This window comes from Coregonus clupeaformis, chromosome 12 (assembly GCF_020615455.1).
Source record: "Coregonus clupeaformis isolate EN_2021a chromosome 12, ASM2061545v1, whole genome shotgun sequence".
Classification (NCBI taxonomy): domain Eukaryota; kingdom Metazoa; phylum Chordata; class Actinopteri; order Salmoniformes; family Salmonidae; genus Coregonus; species Coregonus clupeaformis.
Genome location: NC_059203.1, coordinates 41,575,759 through 41,597,257, shown reverse-complemented (window position 1 = coordinate 41,597,257; position 21,499 = coordinate 41,575,759). Strand labels below are relative to the sequence as shown.

At 41.8% G+C, this 21,499-nt stretch overlaps 1 pseudogene; it reads right to left on the bottom strand.

Annotated features, from left to right (window-relative positions):
- Nucleotides 1-110: 110 nt before the first annotated feature.
- LOC121578476 lies at nt 111-21,276 on the bottom strand (annotated as a pseudogene).
- Nucleotides 21,277-21,499: the final 223 nt, after the last annotated feature.

Genomic DNA, 21,499 nt, shown 5'->3' with positions numbered 1-21,499 from the left:
AAATATAAATACAAGACATTGAATTCAAGATAAGCTCAAACAGATGAAACTAAAGAGACAAAAATCTACTGCTTCAGATTTAAGCAGGAATCACTAGATTAATTGCGGTACTGTTCAAGATTAGATACAAATATATGGCTTATTTTGTCAGGAATGAAACTCAGTAGACCAGTGGTTCTGAACCTTATTTGGTTACTGTACCACCAACTGAATATTGCTCTGCCTGGTGTACCCCAGAAGTACCCCCTCTTGTGCATTTTACCAGTAGGCCTAAGGTCTCGTGAGTCTTCTCAAGTACCCCCGTGGATAGGCCAAGTACCCCCAGGGGTCCTAGTACCCCTGGTTGGGAACCACTGCAGTAGACGACAAGCAGAAATCAGAATGTTCAAACTAATTCAGAGGCCAATAGAATAACTATCATAAAATAAAGATAATGTTCTTAACAATCGTTACAAACACTGCTGATTAATTCTTTAAAACATGTTTTCATATAAACAGACTTATAAAATGAATTGACTGTATTACTTTAAATTTGTCCAAATGGTCATTTCCACACTACAAAACAGCCTTCCAAGTATACTGTGTAATAATATAATGCTAATATTTATTTCTTTACCCTTTAATTAAAAGGGGATTCTAAAACAAAGTCAATAAAAAAGTAATAAAAACCGTAGAACATGTGAGAGAGGGTCCCAGGAATGCTCTGGGGGAAGGTGGAGTGTAGAGGGAGCGGTCAGGTACAGAACTAGATGAAGAACGACAGGACAACCACAGTATACATTGGAGACAAACGGTCCATTCACTTTGGTCAGATCCATTCACTGTGACCTGGAGAATCATGACATCATGTTATCACTGTCCCATTCCTCTTATCCAATTCTAGGGTAGACACCTTTTTTTCTGGGCTCTCTATTTGAGGGAGTTGCTGTAGTGGTTGTGAGAGTGACTTCTCTCCGCTCTGTCTCTATGGGGTGTCTATTTGAGGAAGCTTCTGTAGATGAGGTGGGAGTGACTGGTGTCTCTCTCATTCTCCAGACAGAAGAGCAGGTCCCTGAGGTTGACACGGTTGATGCGCTGGCGGGTAAATTGTCTGGACGCTCCTGAACTACCACTACCAGACGCAGAGGGACTTGACCCCAAGCCCTGAGAGAGAGATAGGGGGAGGGAGAGCGACAGTCAGAGAACAATAGAGGGAGTTTGAGGGGGGAAAGAGACAAAAGGGGCAGAGACGTGAGAGGGAATTTGAGGGCGAAATATAAATAAAAACAAAGCGAGACAAAGAAGAGATTGTGTAAGTGAGAATGAAAGACCGCTAATAATGTGAATTGAATACAGAAACAAACAGCCCACATCACACTGTGAGAGAAGGTGGAGACCATGTTACCTCAGCTCCGGCTGCAGCCTCCATTTTCCTCTTCTTCCTGGGGCCGATTGCTGCCAGCGCCGTCAGGTTAGCTTCCTTCTGTCTCAACTGAAACAGCTCCTGCTGCTGCATCTGGAGACACACACACACACGTGTGAGATACACACATATACCCCTACTATGGACATTCCAGTCACACATACAGTAGTTTGTTATGCCAAATGTTCATATCCATATCTCTTACCTCTTTGGCTTTCTGTTTCAACCGCAGCTGCTCAGGGTGTTCTTGACGAGATCGAGACTGAATGGACACCCAACAGAAAAAAGATCGGAGTGGGTCAAGTGGGTCTCCAGAATAAAGTAATTCATTTTCACTTCTCACCACTAGTGGCCCTGAAAGTCAAATATAATGGGAGTGGTAGTGGAATTGGTCTGTGCTGCTGATACAACTTCAGTACCTTTGCTGTCTTCATCGGAATCTCTCTCTGCTGCTCCTCTTTCCTCTGTTTCTCCATCTGATCCATCTGCTCAAAGAACTTGAGCTGGGCACGCATGTCACTGGTCTGCTCGTACCAACTGTCCTCCTGTCAACACATACATTAAAGTACCAGACCATAGGAGCAGATGGTAAAGACACCAAATACGTATAAAACTGTACAGACCTTAAAGTTGATGTTCCGCTGCTGGGCCACCTCAGACTTTCTCTAGCAAGTTCTGTAGCATCGTTTGGATGGCGTAAGACACATAGTTTACTACCTCCGGCCCCAGATCACTCACACCAAACTTCTTACCTGAGGAGTGGAAACACATGCAGTCAGTGGGGATCTATGGAGCCAGTATGAAAACTAAGCTCAAAGGTGCATATTTCAGTGTGTGTGTAAGGCGTCTGCATGCTTCCCAGCCGAAACATTTCGGAAGAGTTTGTGCATATATTATGATGACATTTTGTGATGCTTTTGTTCGTTTTAGACTTGGGTAAAGGTTTTTTCGGCTATTCGGGCACAGAAAACATTTTCTTGATGGAAGCCCGAAGTCAGTAGCCGAAGTCTACGCCCCTTCGTCGGTGATTGGTCAACAGTAGGGATTCTTCAATAAAGTCTTTGTTGTCATTCAACGAGATTACTCGTTTTCACGCCCATTTTTTCATTGAGAAATACTGCACCAAACATCTTAGTTAGATGTAAACTTGCGCGACTAAGATCTCCTCTGCAAGAACATAAAAATGAATGACATATTTATTGAGTTATTTTAGATTAATTCTGAATAGTTTGAGGAAGTGTATACTGGCTACGGGGTCTCAAAATGGACAAACCTTACTATTGGCACTTTTTTCTCGTTTATCAAGCGAAGGTCTTTCTAAGGGAGTATGTGACACACTCGTTTGGTTCGTCTAGATGAGTTTGGTTAGGCACTAGCCGAACGGAAGCATGCGGACACCTTTAGTCTCACCTATCTCCAGTATTCTCCTGGTCAGTGTGGAGGTATGGAGTAAGGCCTCGTCCTTACAGGAACATGTCACTGCTCCCACCAGCTCGGAGTTGGTTGCCAGGATACAGGCACTCTCCTCAGACAGGTTAACCCCAGCCATGGACGCCACATCATTGATGTCATCGTCATCCCTGGACACACAGACACACACACACACAGTCAGCCAGGCAACTGCTACAGAACTTTTCAATCTTTCATTTTAGTTGTGATAATTGTCCTCTTATTGTTTTGTGGGTGTGACCTAACTGACCTGAACGTGCCCCCAGCTTCCTTCAGCTTATTCTTCTGAGCTGCAGCAGCCAGATAGGCAGCACTAGGAGACAACTTAGATCCAGGCACCACCATAGGGACTGATAGAAAGACACATGAGAGAGAGACGAGAGAGAGAGAGAGAGAGATCAGACAGACATGATTTCTTCGTTTCACATGGTCCCACCCAGGTGAAGTTCTCCTCCCCCACTCACCTGTCTATAGCTGTTTGAGCTGCACCTGTGGTGGTCCCAGCATAATGCGGCTGTGGGGGTGCTGACCCCTGAGGGTCACAATGGGGCTCACCTGAAGAGGCCTCACCATCGCCCCCTGCTGCAGAGGCTGGAGCACCTGACAGTTCAAGGTTAGGGGTCAATGGGGTGGTTGGCAAAATGTAGGCTGAAAAATCCTTTCATATACTATTAATACAATACTATGTTATTGAGATGTGACAATGAGATGTTATTATAATCTAGTCCTAAAAATAGCTAATCTCCCCACCATATGTATTTGGACAGTGAAGCTAACATTTTAAATTTGTCTCGTATACTCCAGCATTTTGTACTTGCGATCAAATGTTGCATTTGAGGAGTAAGTACAGAATGTCACATTTTATTTGAGGGTATTTTCATACATATCTGTTTTACTGTTTAGAAATTAAAGCACTTTATGTATCTAGTTCATACTCCTCCAAGAAATACATTTAGCACAATTAGAACATGAAAAACTGAAAAAGTTCTGAAAGAAATATTGCGCTTTTAAACAGAAAATCCTTATTCCAAACTCAGTTCATTTGGAAAGTATTAAGGAAATTAATGACAGAGGGGAAATTTACGGTGGTAAAGGGGAAAATAGAACATAAAGAGGTAATGTTCGTTAATGTTTATGCCCCTCCAGAGAGATACTTTTTTTTTTTGTACATATTTATTTGAAACCATAGCATCAGAAGCAGAGGGGATTTTAATTTGTGCTGGCTATCTGAACGTGGTGTTAAATCATAATCTGGACAAGACCAGTACTAAGAGAAAATAAAAGGATCCTTGGAAAGTTGATTAACACCTCTTTGATAGAACTGGGACTGATTGATATCTGGAGGGACCTCCACCCATTGGAAAGATATTATACCCATCACTCTGTCCCTCACTCAGTCTGTTCTAGGATAGATTATTTTCTCATAAATGGAGGAGATAGGTATAGAGTGAAGGAATGTGGGATTGGGGTATCTGATGTATCAGACCATTGTAAAATTTCATGGCCATATATCTAAACTGTAGGAAAATAAATACTGTGTGGAGATTGAATGTGGGCATTTTAAACAACAAGGCAATGGTAGATCAAATACATTTAAAAAAGGTGATGTATAGAGGAAAATGACAATGGTGAGGTGAACCCTAATATTCTATGGGACACAGTGAAGGTGGACATTCATGGGAAACTAATCGCACTTACGACATTCCAGAAGTAAGTTGGATTTGCTATATACCAGAATTTGATTAAGATTAAGATATGGAACAAAAACATAAAATATCACTGATCCATTAATAATACAACAAATTAAAGAAACAAGGTGAAAAATAGATTCTATTTTTAATAACGAGCCAGAAAAAAATCAGATTTTTGAAACAGACATTTTATGAGGTGGGCCCTAAAGCTACTAGACTACCTTTAGCAAGACGCATGCATACACAAACAACAGATACCAAATACAATAACAATAAATAAATAAATAAAATATATACACAGTACCAGTCAAAGGTTGACAGAATAATAGTGAAGACATCAAAACTATGAAATAACACATGGAATCATGTAGTAACCAAACAAAGTGTTAAACAAATCAAAATATATTATAGATTTTAGATTCTTCAAAGTAGCCACCCTTTGCCTTGATGACAGCGTTGCACACTCTTGGCATTCTCTCAACCAGCTTCATGAGGAATGCTTTTCCAACAGTCTTGAAGGAGTTCCCACATATGCTGAGCACGTTGGCTGCTTTTCCTTCACTCTGCGGTCCAACTCATCCCAAACCACCTCAATTGGGTTGAGGGCGGGTGATTGTGGAGGCCAGGTCATCTGATGCAGCACTCCAACACTCTCCTTCTGGGTCAAATAGCCCTTACACAGCCTGGAGGTTATAGAGATATTTTATAAGGCAAATGTTGGGAAGTGCTAAAAGGTAAAATATAGTAAACATGGTTGATACTTAGTAATCCAGATGCATGTTCAAATAAGGAATATAGCCAATGTAGTGTGTAGCCATGCCTTATTGTATGTATGTGTATTATTTTTAAGAAAGGGTCTGCCACCAATATAATGAGATAAGGGAAAGAGGCCTCATATGGAAAAGCGCCCATGGCCTTTTGGAGTAAACCACATGTGACATCTGGACGTTGAAAGATAAGGGTAGAGTGGCACTAAAATAAGTTAATCATTTGCCCTAAGGGGAGTAACTGTATATGCTATGTAAACATGATTGTGCACTTGTATTTGTATAAAATGAGATCTTTGAGCCAAGGAGAGCAGGTGTTCCATGGAGCAGCTCGGCTTTGTTACGCAAATAATAAAGTCTAATTTTTGGATTCACAAGCTCCAGTTTCTTGAGAGATATTTGAGTTGACTACTTTTGAGTCAAATATTTCTACGACAAGGTGTGTTTTGGGTCATTGTCCTGTTGAAAAACAAATGATAGTCCCACTAAGAGCAAACCAGATTGGATGGCGTATCGCTACAGAATGCTGTGGTAGCCATGCTGTTTAAGTGCGACGGAATTCTAAATAAATAAATCACAGACAGTGTCACCAGCAAAGCACCCCTACACCATCACACCTCCTCCTCCATGCTTCACGGTGGGAACCACACATGCAGAGATCATCCGTTCACCTACTCTGCGTCTCACAAAGACACGGCGGTTGGAACCAAAAATCTCACATCAGACCAAAGGACAGATTTCCACCGGTCTAATGACCGGTGGTCGTGTTTCTTGGCCCAAGCAAGTCTCTTCTTCTTATTGGTGTCCTTTAGTAGTGGTTTCTTTGCAGCAACTCGACCATGAAGACCTGATTCACGCAGACTCCTTTGAACAGTTGATGTTGAGATGTGCCTGTTACTTGAACACTGTGAAGCATTTATTTGGGCTGCAATCTGAGGCTGGTAACTCTAATGAACTTAACCTCTGCAGCAGAGGTAACTCTGGGTCTTCCATTCCTGTGGCAGTCCTCATGAGAGACAGTTTCATCATAGCGCTTGATGGTTTTTGCGACTGCACTTGAAGAAACTTTCTTCAAATTTTCCGGATTGACTGACCATCATGTCTTAAAGTAATGATGGACTGTCGTTTCTCTTTGCTTATTTGAGAAATTATAAGGACTTGGTCTTTTACCAAATAGAGCTATCTTCTGTATATCACCCCCTACCTTGTCACGACACAACTGATTGGCTCAAACACATTAAGGAAAGAAATTCCACAAATTAACTTTTAAGAAGGCACACCTGTTAATTGAAATGCATTCCAGGTGACTACCTCATGAAGCTGGTTGAGAGAATGCCAAGAGTGTGCAAACATGTCATCAAGGCAAAGGGTGGCTACTTTGAAGAATCTCAAATATAACATACAGTGAGGGAAAAAAGTATTTGATCCCCTGCTGATTTTGTACGTTTTCCCACTGACAAAGAAATGATAAGTCTATAATTTTAATGGTAGGTTTATTTGAACATTGAGAGACAGAATAACAACAACAAAATCCAGAAAAACGCATGTCAAAAATGTTATACATTGATTTGCATTTTAATGAGGGAAATAAGTATTTGACCCCTCTGCAAAACATGACTTAGTACTTGGTGGCAAAACCCTTGTTGGCAATCACAGAGGTCAGACGTTTCTTGTAGTTGGCCACCAGGTTTGCACACATCTCACTCCTTTGTTGCCTTGGCCGTGTGTTTTGGGTCATTGTCATGCTGGAATACCCATCCACGACCCATTTTCAATGCCCTGGCTGAGGGAAGGAGGTTCTCACCCAAGATTTGACGGTACATGGCCCCCGTCCATCGTCCCTTTGATGCAGTGAAGTTGTCCTGTCCCCTTAGCAGAAAAACACCCCCAAAGCATAATGTTTCCACCTCCATGTTTGACGGTGGGGATGGTGTTCTTGGGGTCATAGGCAGCATTCCTCCTCCTCCAAACACAGTGAGTTGAGTTGATGTCAAAGAGCTCGATTTTGGTCTCATCTGACCACAACACTTTCACCCACTTCTCCTCTGAAACATTCAGATGTTCATTGGCAAACTTCAGACGGGCCTGTATATGTGCTTTCTTGAGCAGGGGGACCTTGCGGGCGCTGCAGGATTTCAGCCCTTCACGGCGTAGTGTGTTACCAATTGTTTTCTTGGTGACTATTGTCCCAGCTGCCTTGAGATCATTGACAAGATCCTCCCGTGTAGTTCTGGGCTGATTCCTCACCGTTCTCATGATCATTGCAACTCCACGAGGTGAGATCTCGCATGGAGCCCCAGGCCGAGGGAGATTGACAGTTCTTTTGTGTTTCTTCCATTTGCGAATAATCGCACCAACTGTTGTCACCTTCTCACCAAGCTGCTTGGCGATGGTCTTGTAGCCCATTCCAGCCTTGTGTAGGTCTACAATCTTGTCCCTGACATCCTTGGAGAGCTCTTTGGTCTTGGCCATGTTGGAGAGTTTGGAATCTGATTGATTGATTGCTTCTGTGGACAGGTGTCTTTTATACAGGTAACAAGCTGAGATTAGGAGCACTCCTTTAAGAGTGTGCTCCTAATCTCAGCTCGTTACCTGTATAAAAGACACCTGGGAGCCAGAAATCTTTCTGATTGAGAGGGGTCTAATACTTATTTCCCTCATTAAAATGCAAATCAATTTATAACATTTTTGACATGCGTTTTTCTGGATTTTTTTGTTGTTATTCTGTCTCTCACTGTTCAAATAAACCTACCATTAAAATTATAGATTTATCATTTCTTTGTCAGTGGGAAAACGTACAAAATCAGCAGTGGGAAAACGTACAAAAAAATATAATTTTTTCCCTCACTGTATATCCACAGTAAAACGAGTCCTATATCAACATAACCTGAAAGGCTGCTCAGCAAGGAAGAAGCCATTGCTCCAAAACTGCCATAAAAAAGCCAGACTACGGTTTGCAACTGCACATGGGGACACATGTCCTCTGGTCTGATTAAACAAAAATAGAACTGTTTGGCCATAATGACCATCGTTATGTTTGGAGGAAAAATTGTGCTGCTTGCAAGCCGAAGAACACCATCCTAACCGTGAAGCAGCATCATGCTGTGGGGGTGCTTTGCTGCAGGACGGACTGGTGCACTTCACAAAATAGATGGCATCATGAGGAAGGAAAATTATGTGGATATATTGAAGCAACATCTCAAGACATCAGTCAGGAAGTTAAAGCTTGGTCGCAAATGGGTCTTCCAAATGGACAATGACCCCAAGCATACTTCCAAAGTTGTGGCAAAATGGCTTAAGGACAACAAAGTCAAGGTATTGGAGTGGCCATCACAAAGCCCTGACCTCAATCCTATAGAACATTTGTGGGCAGAACTGAAAAAGCGTGTGCGAGCAAGGAGGCCTACAAACCTGACTCAGTTACACCAGCTCTGTCAGGAGGAATGGGCCAAAATTCACCCAACTTATTGTGGGAAGCTTGTGGAAGGCTACCCAAAACGTTTGACCCAAGTTAAACAATTTAAAGGCAATGCTACCAAATACTAATTGAGTGTATGTAAATGTCTGACCCACTGGGAATATGATGAAAGAAATAAAAGCTGAAATAAATCACTCTCTCTACTATTATTCTGACATTTCACATTCATAAAATAAAGTGGTGATCCTAACTGACAGGGAATTTTTACTAGGATTAAATGTCAGGAATTGTGAAAAACTGAGTTTAAATGTATTTGGCTAAGGTGTATGTAAACTTCTGACTTCAACTGTATATGCACACAATATATATGATAACAAATCCACAAACTAGACAAATTAACCATGGACCATAGACATAGAGAATAGATTTGAGGACTATTACAAAAGCCTGTATACTCAACCACCCGCAGCAGATGAGGATACTGTATAATGAAGGTGTTTCTGAATTCTCTGGATTTGCCATCTATTGGGAAAACACAGAATGACGCCCTCATGGCACCCATTACAGAGGAAGAGGTGGTAAGTGCAGTTTCTAGACTTCAGAACAACAAATCTCCAGGGAGCGACGGCTTCCCATCAAAGTGGTACAAAACCTTTAAAGAGGAACTGACCCCTTCGCTTATATCATCCTTCAATTGGATCTTGAAGGAGGGCCTTACTCCCCCATAGTGGAAGGAAGCTATTATTTCAAAAATACCCCAAAAGGCAAAGATAAATAATTATTTAATAACTACCGCCCTGTGTCAATTTTAAATGTAGATTATAAACTGTTTACCTCAATTTTATCCAAGAGATTTGAGAAGGTCATGCCAGATTTGATTGATGAAGACCAAACTGGATTCATTAAGGGTCGTCAAACACAAGACAATATCAGAAAGACTTGACATATTATCAATGCTATTCAAAAAGGGGGGACAAGTGCAGTTTTGGTTAGCCTAGATGCAGAGAAGGCTTTTGATTTTGTGAATTGGACATTTCTATATCAAGTTCTGGAAAGGTTTGGATTTAAGGAAGAGTCAATCAAATGTATCAGAGCCATTTATCAGAATCCGACAGCTAGAATAAAGGTGAATGGGAACTTGACAAACAAGATGAACCTCAAAAGGGGCACACGACAGGGTTGTTGCTTGTCACCCACGCTTTTCGCCCTGTATATAGAGCCTCTTGCGCAGGCAATTAGACAGAGAGAAAACCTAGGGGGTATCCCTGTGGGAGAAGAGAAACATATAATTGGATTATTTGCAGACGATGTCATAGTGTATTTGAATAACCCAGAGGCAACTTTCCCTAAGCTGATGAATCTATTATTAAACCTGGCACATATGATCAAAGGTTTAAACAGTGGGTATAATAAGGGTATAACGGCATTGTGTACTATTGTTGAGAATGAAAAAAATATGAGTTTTCAGGATCTAAAAGGCAACATACCATTTGGAAAACCCTTTTTTAAAAAGGGATTACTATATAGAGGAGGTAAAGCAGCCAAACTCCCCCATGGACCCAAATGGGGTATTGAGAGCTATTAGTAAAGCATATAAGGGAAGTACATTTAGGGTCATCTCCATATTGTACCACATCTTGATGGAAAGTATAGAAAACTCAACCTTGTACATCAAGGAAAAATGGGAAAAAGAAAAACAAACTAATCTCAGAAGAAAAGTGAAAGAATGTGTAAAACACAACAGGCCACCCCTAATTCAAGAATATGGAAAGAGTTCTGTTGGAAGAACCTGACGACACTTTATTACACCTAAAATTAAGAGTACACAACTTTACAGGCAAAACATGTGTTGGAGAATGTGTGGACACACGGAAGCTAACCATTATCATATCTTCTGGGAATGCAAAAAAATGTGATGTGTTTTGGGATAATATGTGTTCTACTATTAAATACATCCTGGGCTACGGTGTCCCTAGGACTTTCACTGTTGTCTACCTAGGAAATGTACAGGATGAAATAAGGGCATGTGATTGGTATATGATTAGGATCCTTCTTGCAGCTAGTAAGAAAGCTATAACAAGAAATTTGTATAAATTACATACTCCTAAACTAGAGGATTGGTTAGACATGATACAAGAAATCTAAAATATGGAAAAGATTAATTATTTGTTAAGAATGAGGGAAACGAGTTTGAGGACAGATGGAAGAAATGGATATGGTTTGAGGCTCAGTAAATGGGACATTAACTACTAAATGTGGTTATGACATAACTGTATGTACATGTACAGTGGGGGAAAAAAGTATTTAGTCAGCCACCAATTGTGCAAGTTCTCCCACTTAAAAAGATAAGAGAGGCCTGTAATTTTCATCATAGGTACCCGTCAACTATGACAGACAAAATGAGAATTTTTTTTCTCCAGAAAATCACATTGTAGGATTGTTAATGAATTTATTTGTAAATTATGGTGGAAAATAAGTATTTGGTCAATAACAAAAGTTTCTCAATACTTTGTTATATACCCTTTGTTGGCAATGACACAGGTCAAACGTTTTCTGTAAGTCTTCACAAGGTTTTCACACACTGTTGCTGGTATTTTGGCCCATTCCTCCATGCAGATCTCCTCTAGAGCAGTGATGTTTTGGGGCTGTCGCTGGGCAACACGGACTTTCAACTCCCTCCAAAGATTTTCTATGGGGTTGAGATCTGGAGACTGGCTAGGCCACTCCAGGACCTTGAAATGCTTCTTACGAAGCCACTCCTTCGTTGCCCGGGCGGTGTGTTTGGGATCATTGTCATGCTGAAAGACCCAGCCACGTTTCATCTTCAATGCCCTTGCTGATGGAAGGAGGTTTTCACTCAAAATCTCACGATACATGGCCCCATTCATTCTTTCCTTTACACGGATCAGTCGTCCTGGTCCCTTTGCAGAAAAACAGCCCCAAAGCATGATGTTTCCACCCCCATGCTTCACAGTAGGTATGGTGTTCTTTGGATGCAACTCAGCATTCTTTGTCCTCCAAACACGGTCGAGTTGAGTTTTTACCAAAAAGTTATATTTTGGTTTCATCTGACCATATGACATTCTCCCAATCCTCTTCTGGATCATCCAAATGCACTCTAGCAAACTTCTGATGGGCCTGGACATGTACTGGCTTAAGCAGGGGGACACGTCTGGCACTGCAGGATTTGAGTCCCTGGCGGCGTAGTGTGTTACTGATGGTAGGCTTTGTTACTTTGGTCCCAGCTCTCTGCAGGTCATTCACTAGGTCCCCCCGTGTGGTTCTGGGATTTTTGCTCACCGTTCTTGTGATCATTTTGACCCCACGGGGTGAGATCTTGCGTGGAGCCCCAGATCGAGGGAGATTATCAGTGGTCTTGTATGTCTTCCATTTCCTAATAATTGCTCCCACAGTTGATTTCTTCAAACCAAGCTGCTTACCTATTGCAGATTCAGTCTTCCCAGCCTGGTGCAGGTCTACAATTTTGTTTCTGGTGTCCTTTGACAGCTCTTTGGTCTTGGCCATAGTGGAGTTTGGAGTGTGACTGTTTGAGGTTGTGGACAGGTGTCTTTTATACTGATAACAAGTTCAAACAGGTGCCATTAATACAGGTAACGAGTGGAGGACAGAGGAGCCTCTTAAAGAAGAAGTTACAGGTCTGTGAGAGCCAGAAATCTTGCTTGTTTGTAGGTGACCAAATACTTATTTTCCACCATAATTTGCAAATAAATTCATTAAAAATCCTACAATGTGATTTTCTGGATTTTTTTCCCTCAATTTGTCTGTCATAGTTGACGTGTACCTATGATGAAAATTGCAGGCCTCTCTCATCTTTTTAAGTGGGAGAACTTGCACAATTGGTGGCTGATTAAATACTTTTTTTCCCCACTATATGTTGTGATGCAAGTATTAATTTTTTGTATTAGTGATATACAGTATATATATTTATTTTCTCTGCGTTATCATTAATATCTGTATTCATTTTTCTATGGTACATTTCTGTACATTAGTGTAAAAATCTATAAAAATCAAAATGATTAAAAAAATAACAAAAAGGTAGAACAAAAACACACAATAAATAAAATAAGAAATAAGAAGAACACGTGAAAGTAAGTAAGCATACTATATACAGGGTCAGTCAGTTCCAGTACCATATTTACAATGTGCAGGGATACTGGAGTGATAGAGGTAGATATGTATAGGGGTAAGGTGCGTAGGCATCAGAATATATGATAAACAGAGTAGCAGCAGTGTATGATGATCGTATGTGAGTGGGTGTGCATGTAGAGTCAGTATAAATGTATGTGCATATTATGTGTGTTTGAGTTTCAGTGTGTGTGAGTGTGTAAGGCCCTGTGAGTATGCATAGAGACAGTGGAAAAATACAAATAAAATACAAGGGTCAACTCAGATAGTCCGTGTAGCCATTTTGTTAGCTATTTAGCAGTCTTATGGCTTGGGGACAGAAGCTATTCAGGAGTCTGTTGGTGTCAGACTTGATGCACCAGTACCGCTTGCCACACGGAAGCAGAGAGAACAGTCTATGGCTTGACTGGCTGGAGTCTTTCACGCCGCCTGATATATAGGAGGTCCTGGATGGCAGGGAGCTCAGCCCCAGTGATATACTGGGCTGTCCGCGATCGAGGGCGGTGCTATGCTCATACGAAGCAATGATGCAGCCAGTCAAGATGCTCTCAATAGTACAGCTGTATAACTTTTTGTGGATTTGATTAGGGCAGGTTCTCCAACTGGCGACCCGTGGGCCGAATTTGGCCCACAGGTGATTTTATTTAATTTGTGTGTGTGTGTGTGTGTGTGTGTGTGTGTGTGTGTGTGTGTGTGTGTGTGTGTGTGTGTGTGTGTGTGTGTGTGTGTGTGTGTGTGTGTGTGTGTGTGTGTGTGTGTGTGTGTGTGTGTGGTACTGTAAAAACACCAGTAAATCTGCTCCAAGTGATTTTAGTTTTGGTAATCTGTTCCAAAAGTATTCCCACGCATAATAGAGATATGTGATCGTATACAAATGTAAGGTTTGAAATTATTATGTTTAAGTCAAATATTATATTATATCTGTTTGGGCTTATTGCGGTCAATTTGCATTCTACAAATTATTTGTAATTATGTTCTGGCCCCCTGACCATCCGCTCAACAAAAGAAAAATCACCCTGCGGCTGAATCTTGTTGATTATCCCTGGACTAGGGTCTGGTAGATATGACAAACTCTTTTGGTTACTTCAAAGAAGGTTTTAGTGAAGTTCGTTGATGCAAACTAGCCACTTTTACTCATTAAAAATAACCTCCGTGATCGCCATCTTGCTAGCTGCTATTTTGTGTCAGGGGGATGTGGGCAAGAAGCGGATACAGCAGTGACGTAGTTTTCTATGCCAAACTGACAAAGGCAACCTGTCAAACGTGTATGCTGGAACATTGGATACATTGTGGGAGGCAGCCCGTCTGCCTAGTTCAGAGGGTACAACAAAACATGCTAACCTCTCACCATTAACAATAACAATAACAGGGGAGGTTAGCATTTTTTTGGGGGGGGGGTATGATCTTTTTTCATCTATAACCTTCTCACTCATCATTATTCACGATTAGTTCATGATTATCCATAATCATGGTAGCATACACATGAATGTAGACGTGTTCAGAAACATCTTCTATTCTTACTTACAATAAAAGTGACTCCAAAAATACATTATTCACCATTCAGTTCCTATTGGGCAAAACATAATCCAAAACACAACCAAAACCACCCGCAAATGCATCAAACACGTTTGTAAAGTCACAAGCTTGATGTAGACATTGTGTGCAAGGAATATAGGACCAAATACTAAGCTTTTGACTAGTTTAATACACTAAGTGAATTTGTCCAAATACTTATGACTTCTTCAAATGGGGGGACTAGATCAGGGCTCCAGACTGCGACCATTTAGTCACATTTTGCAACCCTTTGACAAGTAAAAAAAATTATTGGTCACATTGGTGCTAGCTGCACATTCTACATTGTCATCTCTTTTTCAAAACATCCTATTTCTTAGAAGGCTAAAACCTGCCCCTGTACCTGTTTCGCTGGGGCCTGCTGCTACAGTGGGGGAAAAAAGTATTTAGTCAGCCACCAATTGTGCAAGTTCTCCCACTTAAAAAGATGAGAGAGGCCTGTCATTTTCATCATAGGTACACGTCAACTATGACAGACAAATTGAGAAAAGAAAATCCAGAAAATCACATTGTAGGATTTTTAATGAATTTATTTGCAAATTATGGTGGAAAATAAGTATTTGGTCACCTACAAACAAGCAAGATTTCTGGCTCTCACAGACCTGTAACTTCTTCTTTAAGAGGCTCCTCTGTCCTCCACTCGTTACCTGTATTAATGGCACCTGTTTGAACTTGTTTTCAGTATAAAAGACACCTGTCCACAACCTCAAACAGTCACACTCCAAACTCCACTATGGCCAAGACCAAAGAGCTGTCAAATGACACCAGAAACAAAATTGTAGACCTGCACCAGGCTGGGAAGACTGACTCTGCAATAGCTAAGCAGCTTGGTTTGAAGAAATCAACTGTGGGAGCAATTATTAGGAAATGGAAGACATTCAAGACCACTGATAATCTCCCTCGATCTGGGGCTCCACGCAAGATCTCACCCCGTGGGGTCAAAATGATCACAAGAACGGTGAGCAAAAATCCCAGAACCACACGGGGGGACCTAGTGAATGACCTGCAGAGAGCTGGGACCAAAGTAACAAAGCCTAACATCAGTAACACACTACGCCGCCAGGGACTCAAATCCTGCAGTGCTAGACGTGTCCCCCTGCTTAAGCCAGTACATGTCCAGGCCCGTCTGAAGTTTGCTAGAGTGCATCCAGAAGAGGATTGGGAGAATGTCATATGGTCAGATGAAACCAAAATATAACTTTTTGGTAAAAACTCAACTCGTCGTGTTTGGAGGACAAAGAATGCTGAGTTGCATCCAAAGAACACCATACCTACTGTGAAGCATGGGAGTGAAAACATCATACTTTGGGGCTGTTTTTTCTGCAAAGGGACCAGGACGACTGATCCGTGTAAAGGAAAGAATGAATGGGGCCATGTATCGTGAGATTTTGATTGAAAACCTCCTTCCATCAGCAAGGGCATTGAAGATGAAACGTGGCTGGGTCTTTCAGCATGACAATGATCCCAAACACACCGCCCGGGCAACGAAGGAGTGGCTTCGTAAGAAGCATTTCAAGGTCCTGGAGTCTCCAGATCTCAACCCCATAGAAAATCTTTGGAGGGAGTTGAAAGTCCGTGTTGCCCAGCGACAGCCCCAAAACATCACTGCTCTAGAGGAGATCTGCATGGAGGAATGGGCCAAAATACCAGCAGCAGTGTGTGAAAACCTTGTGAAGACTTACAGAAAACGTTTGACCTGTGTTATTGCCAACAAAGGGTATATAACAAAGTATTGAGAAACTTTTGTTATTGACCAAATACTTATTTTCCACCATAATTTGCAAATAAATTCATAAAAAATCCTACAATGTGATTTTCTGGATTTTTTTTCCTCATTTTGTCTGTCATAGTTGACGTGTACCTATGATGAAAATTACAGGCCTCTCTCATCTTTTTAAGTGGGAGAACTTGCACAATTGGTGGCTGACTAAATACTTTTTTTCCCCACTGTATGTCGAGCGAGCCAATGCTCCGGGAGAAAAAGGTGTTCTGAACATTTTAAAACCCAATTACAGGGAAAACACTGCTATCCCGTTGTCACAGTTGGAGAGAGGAGGTTCTCAGCTTTCTTTAGGTATACTTTGTATTTCTCAGCTCTCAATTCTGAGCTCAATAGCAACTATTTTACAAACTATATATTATATATAGCTTTGAGATAAGGAGCGAGTACCATTGCGAGTGCATATGCCTCATTGGGCGGTAGTTTTTTTAGACATTCAATTTAGTGTTCAATTAATACATGGCTACTAGTGGGTATTATATTTAGAATTAGCAAATGTGTTTTGAGTTTCCACTTACTCAGGTGGCGAATTAGCCCCAAATAAACTAGCCTATGATATTAGAGCACATAAAGATGCAGGCAAATTCATCTTTACTGAACAAAAATAAAAGGAGCCCTATTTTAACAGTAAAATACAAAGTGTACAAAACTTTCCATAACATAGACTGACCAGGTGAATCCAGGTGAAAGCTATGATCCCTTATTGATGTCACTTGTTAAATCGGACCAATGAAACAAAATGGCAATCTTTGGCAATACAGATCAGTGCTCTGTTTACTTACGACTAAATGAATAATTCATTGATAACACCCTCCCTACAATCAAAGATGGGGAGGTTTGATAATGCTGCAGGGTTGCTTTGAATGTGGTACATCATGAAATCAGCAGATTATCAGGCATTTTGGAGTCCAATGTTCAACCCAGTGTCCAAAAACTGAGTCTCCATTGAAGGTTGTGGGAATTCCAGCAGGACAACGACTCCAAACACAGATAAAAAAGAATCCAGAAATGGTTCAAGAAGAGATGCTGGACTGTTCTGGTGTGGCCAGCGAAGAGTCCAGATCTAAATCCCATCCAAAACCGATGGCAAGAGCTGAAAACAGCAGTTCGTCAAACATTGTTACTCAACCATTGAATAATTTGAACAGTTTGCTGCTGAAAAGTAGGCCAAACTTCAAGTTGAAAGGTGCAGCAAGGTCATTGATGGCTACAAGAAGCTTTTGTCTGCAGTTATCTTGGCCAAAGGCTGTGCAACCAAGTACTAGTTCCAGGGTGCCAATCAGTTTGTCCATGCCATTTGTCATTATCTTCTAAATACAAATGGTAAACTTAAGTTTACAAAAACAAAATTGATTCTGCAATGTTGAATATCCAATAAGGTGTGGTGACAAAAGTGTTTTTAGAAGACATTTATGGAATTATGTAAGAAAAGTGCAAGGGTGCCAATATATTTGTCCAGCATTATATGGAGGAGAGTGTATATGTTGGTAGAGTACCAGTGGGGCAGGCTGGCCCTGTTTGCTGATGACAGGCTGGAGGTATGGTCTGATGGCTGGGGCAGCAGGGTCCGGGGCTGGGCTACCAAGTACCACCATGGTGAGGTTGGGGGTTGGGGCAGAGGCCTGCTGCTGGAGCCCAGTCTGCTGGATGAAGGCTGCAGAGTCTGGGGTGAGCTGCCGCAAGGCAGGGAGGCTCCTCTGTAGGACAGAAAGACACAGACAGAAAGGCAGACATTAGAAACAGTGCAGTAATACGGTCATTTGGAAGAATGGTTAGAGTTTGGTGACCGCAAACTGGTGGTGGGTGCTGAAGACTGGGTCATGACTTTGTTTTGTTCATTCATTGGCGCGCAGGAGGATTCCAAACCTTGAGGAAAGGCACGAGGTAAGGCTGAGGTGAGGAGTTTAGCTCTCTGTATAACCTGCTGGTGAAGTCCTCGGCTTCAATCTTCCCCTCCTTTTGGAAAAAGAGAACCATCAGAGTTCCAAATAAATATGCTAATATACACTAGCAGTCAAAAGTTTGGACACACCTACTCATTCAAGTATTTTTCTTTATTTTTACTATTTTCTACATTATAGACATCAAAACTATGAAATAACACATCTGGAATCATGTTGTAACCAAAAAAAGTGTTAAACAAATCAAAATATATTTTATATTTTAGACTCTTCAAAGTAGCCACCCTTTGCCTTGATGACAGCTTTGCACACTCTTGGCATTCTCTCAACCAGCTTCATAAGGAATGCTTTTCCAACAGTCTTGAAGGAGTTCCCACATATGCTGAGCACTTGTTGGCTGCTTTTCCTTCACTCTGCGGTCCAACTCATCCCAAACCATCTCAATTGGGTTGAGGTCGGGTGATTGGGGAGGCCAGGTCATCTGATGTAGCACTCCATCACTGTCCTTGGTCAAATAGCCCTTACACAGCCTGCCTGGAGGTGTGTTTTGGGTCATTGTCCTGTTGAAAAACAAATGATAGTCCCACTAAGCGCAAACCAGATGGGATGGCGTATCGCTGCAGAATGCTGTGGTAGCCATGCTGGTTAAGTGTGCCTTGAATTCTAAATAAATCACTGACCGTGTCACCAGCAAAGCAACCCCATAACATCACAACCCCTCCTCCATGCTTCACGGTGGGAACCACACATGCGGAGATCATCCGTTCACCTCCTCTGCGTCTCACAAATTTGGACCAAAGGACAGATTTCCACCAGTCTAATGTTCATTGCTTGTGTTTCATGGCCCAAGCAAGTCTCTTCTTCTTATTGGTGTCCTTCAGTAGTGGTTACTTTGCAGCAATTCGACCATGAAGGCCTGATTCACGCAGTATCCTCTGAACAGTTGATGTTGAGATGTGCCTGTTACTTGAACACTGCGAAGCATTTATTTGGGCTGCAATCTGAGGTGCAGTTAACTCTAATGAACTTAACCTCTGCAGCAGAGGTAACTCTGGGTCTTCCATTCCTGTGGCAGTCCTCATGAGAGACAGTTTCATCATAGCGCTTGATGGTTTTTGCGACTGCACTTGAAGAAACTTTCTTCAAATTTTCCGGATTGACTGACCATCATGTCTTAAAGTAATGATGGACTGTCGTTTCTCTTTGCTTATTTGAGAAATTATAAGGACTTGGTCTTTTACCAAATAGAGCTATCTTCTGTATATCACCCCTACCTTGTCACGACACAACTGATTGGCTCAAACACATTAAGGAAAGAAATTCCACAAATTAACTTTTAAGAAGGCACACCTGTTAATTGAAATGCATTCCAGGTGACTACCTCATGAAGCTGGTTGAGAGAATGCCAAGAGTGTGCAAACATGTCATCAAGGCAAAGGGTGGCTACTTTGAAGAATCTCAAATATAACATACAGTGAGGGAAAAAAGTATTTGATCCCCTGCTGATTTTGTACGTTTTCCCACTGACAAAGAAATGATAAGTCTATAATTTTAATGGTAGGTTTATTTGAACAGTGAGAGACAGAATAACAACAACTGATTGGCTCAAACACATTAAGAAGGAAAGAAATTCCACCAATTAACTTTTAACAAGGCACACCTGTTAATTGAAATGCATTCCAGGTGACTACCTCATGAAGCTGGTTGAGAGAATGCCAAGAGTGTGCAAAGCTGTCATCAAAGGGTGGCTACTTTGAAGAATCTCAAATATCAAATATATTTTGATTTGTTTAACACTTTTTTGGTTACTACATGATTCCATATGTGTTACGTCATAGTTTTCATGTCTTCACTATTATTCTGCAATGTAGAAAATAGTAAAAATAAAGAAAAACCCTGGAATGAGTAGGTGTGTCCAAACGTTTGACGGGTACTTCCAATGTCCCTTTCTATTGTGATACTATCAGCAGCTGACATCAACAGTTGGATCAAATATCTCCTGATATCTAGCTTAATCTCATCAGTGGTGTGTGTGGGCACTCACCAGGAGATCTTTGACTAGGTCTTTAACGTTGGCTGCAGTCTCGGAGGACTGCTTCCCGCTGGATACCAGCTTGATTAACGTAGACAGGAAGTTCTTGTATTTCTTCACATTCTCCAATTTCTTCACATTCTCCAAAGTCTCCTACAACAACACAAACAAAGGGCAGCCTTAGAAACAAAGTCAAGCTTGTCATTTAAACAACCATCATGGGCTCTTGCTTCATTCACACATCAAAAGCCAATATATCCTTCTATCATATCTGCTGTATTTTGTATTGTATTTACCAGAGACCATCAGAGCACTAGAAATACAGTTATGGTCTAGAAGCCCTTACCCATGAGGATGGGTAGACCCTAGTTCCGCACTGTTGCCAAGGTGACAGTGGTCATGGGTGACGCGGTGACGGTCCTCTGGGTGGCCCCTGGTAGCGCTGTCCCAATGGAAGTGACTACAACAGTCCCTCCCACAACCATGGGGACTCTGGGGAGAAACACACACAACATCCAGGTTGTCACATTCAATGTACCATAAGCCAGTCAATTCTGGGAGATTTCAGCATAGATCATACTTATGAGCAAAAAGAGAGCTTTGAGGAAACACCTCATTAAAGGGGGGAAGAGCAATAGCATGGGGCTCCCGGGATAAATAAGCCATCTCACACACAAAGGGGATTCAAGCTCAAAGGAGCTGCCTAGGTTACAGAAACGCCCCTCGAGTGAATTTTAAAAAAGTTCTACATGACTGACTGGTGCTGTTTCTGCCCTCTGCTATGGCTTTACTGTGTAATATACCCTACTGTGTGTATCTTCCCACCTAATACACCTCTCCTGCTCTGCTGTAGCCCCCCACATCGTGTCCCCAACTGTACCTGTAGGACAGGTGGCCTCTGGAGTGTGGTGGTGACAGGGGCAGAAGTTGGCACAGGCGAGCCCTGCTTGATGATGGTGGTGAGGATAGGTGTCCCAGGAGCCTGGGGGAAGGAGGTTGGTTTAAGACAAGCTGATCTGGACCAGGCACAACACTGGTCTAACCTGGACTGACATCTGAGCCAGGGTCTGCTGGTGGATCATCAACAGCTGGCCACTCTCATTGCGCACCAGGACCATACCTGTGCGAGAGACAAGGGGTCATTACACTTCCCCTAACCCTTCCATCACCATGTTAGATTCCCTTTACAACACTTTGTAACACATTTGTAACAACTCTCGTCAACAGGAGAGGGAATCTATAGACCAGGTTGTAGAGAGCAGCAGTTTAGCTCCGATCCTCCCACATCTGCTAACATTTAGCTGAGAGATAAGCATATGTTTTTGTTTCAGTCGCCTCCAT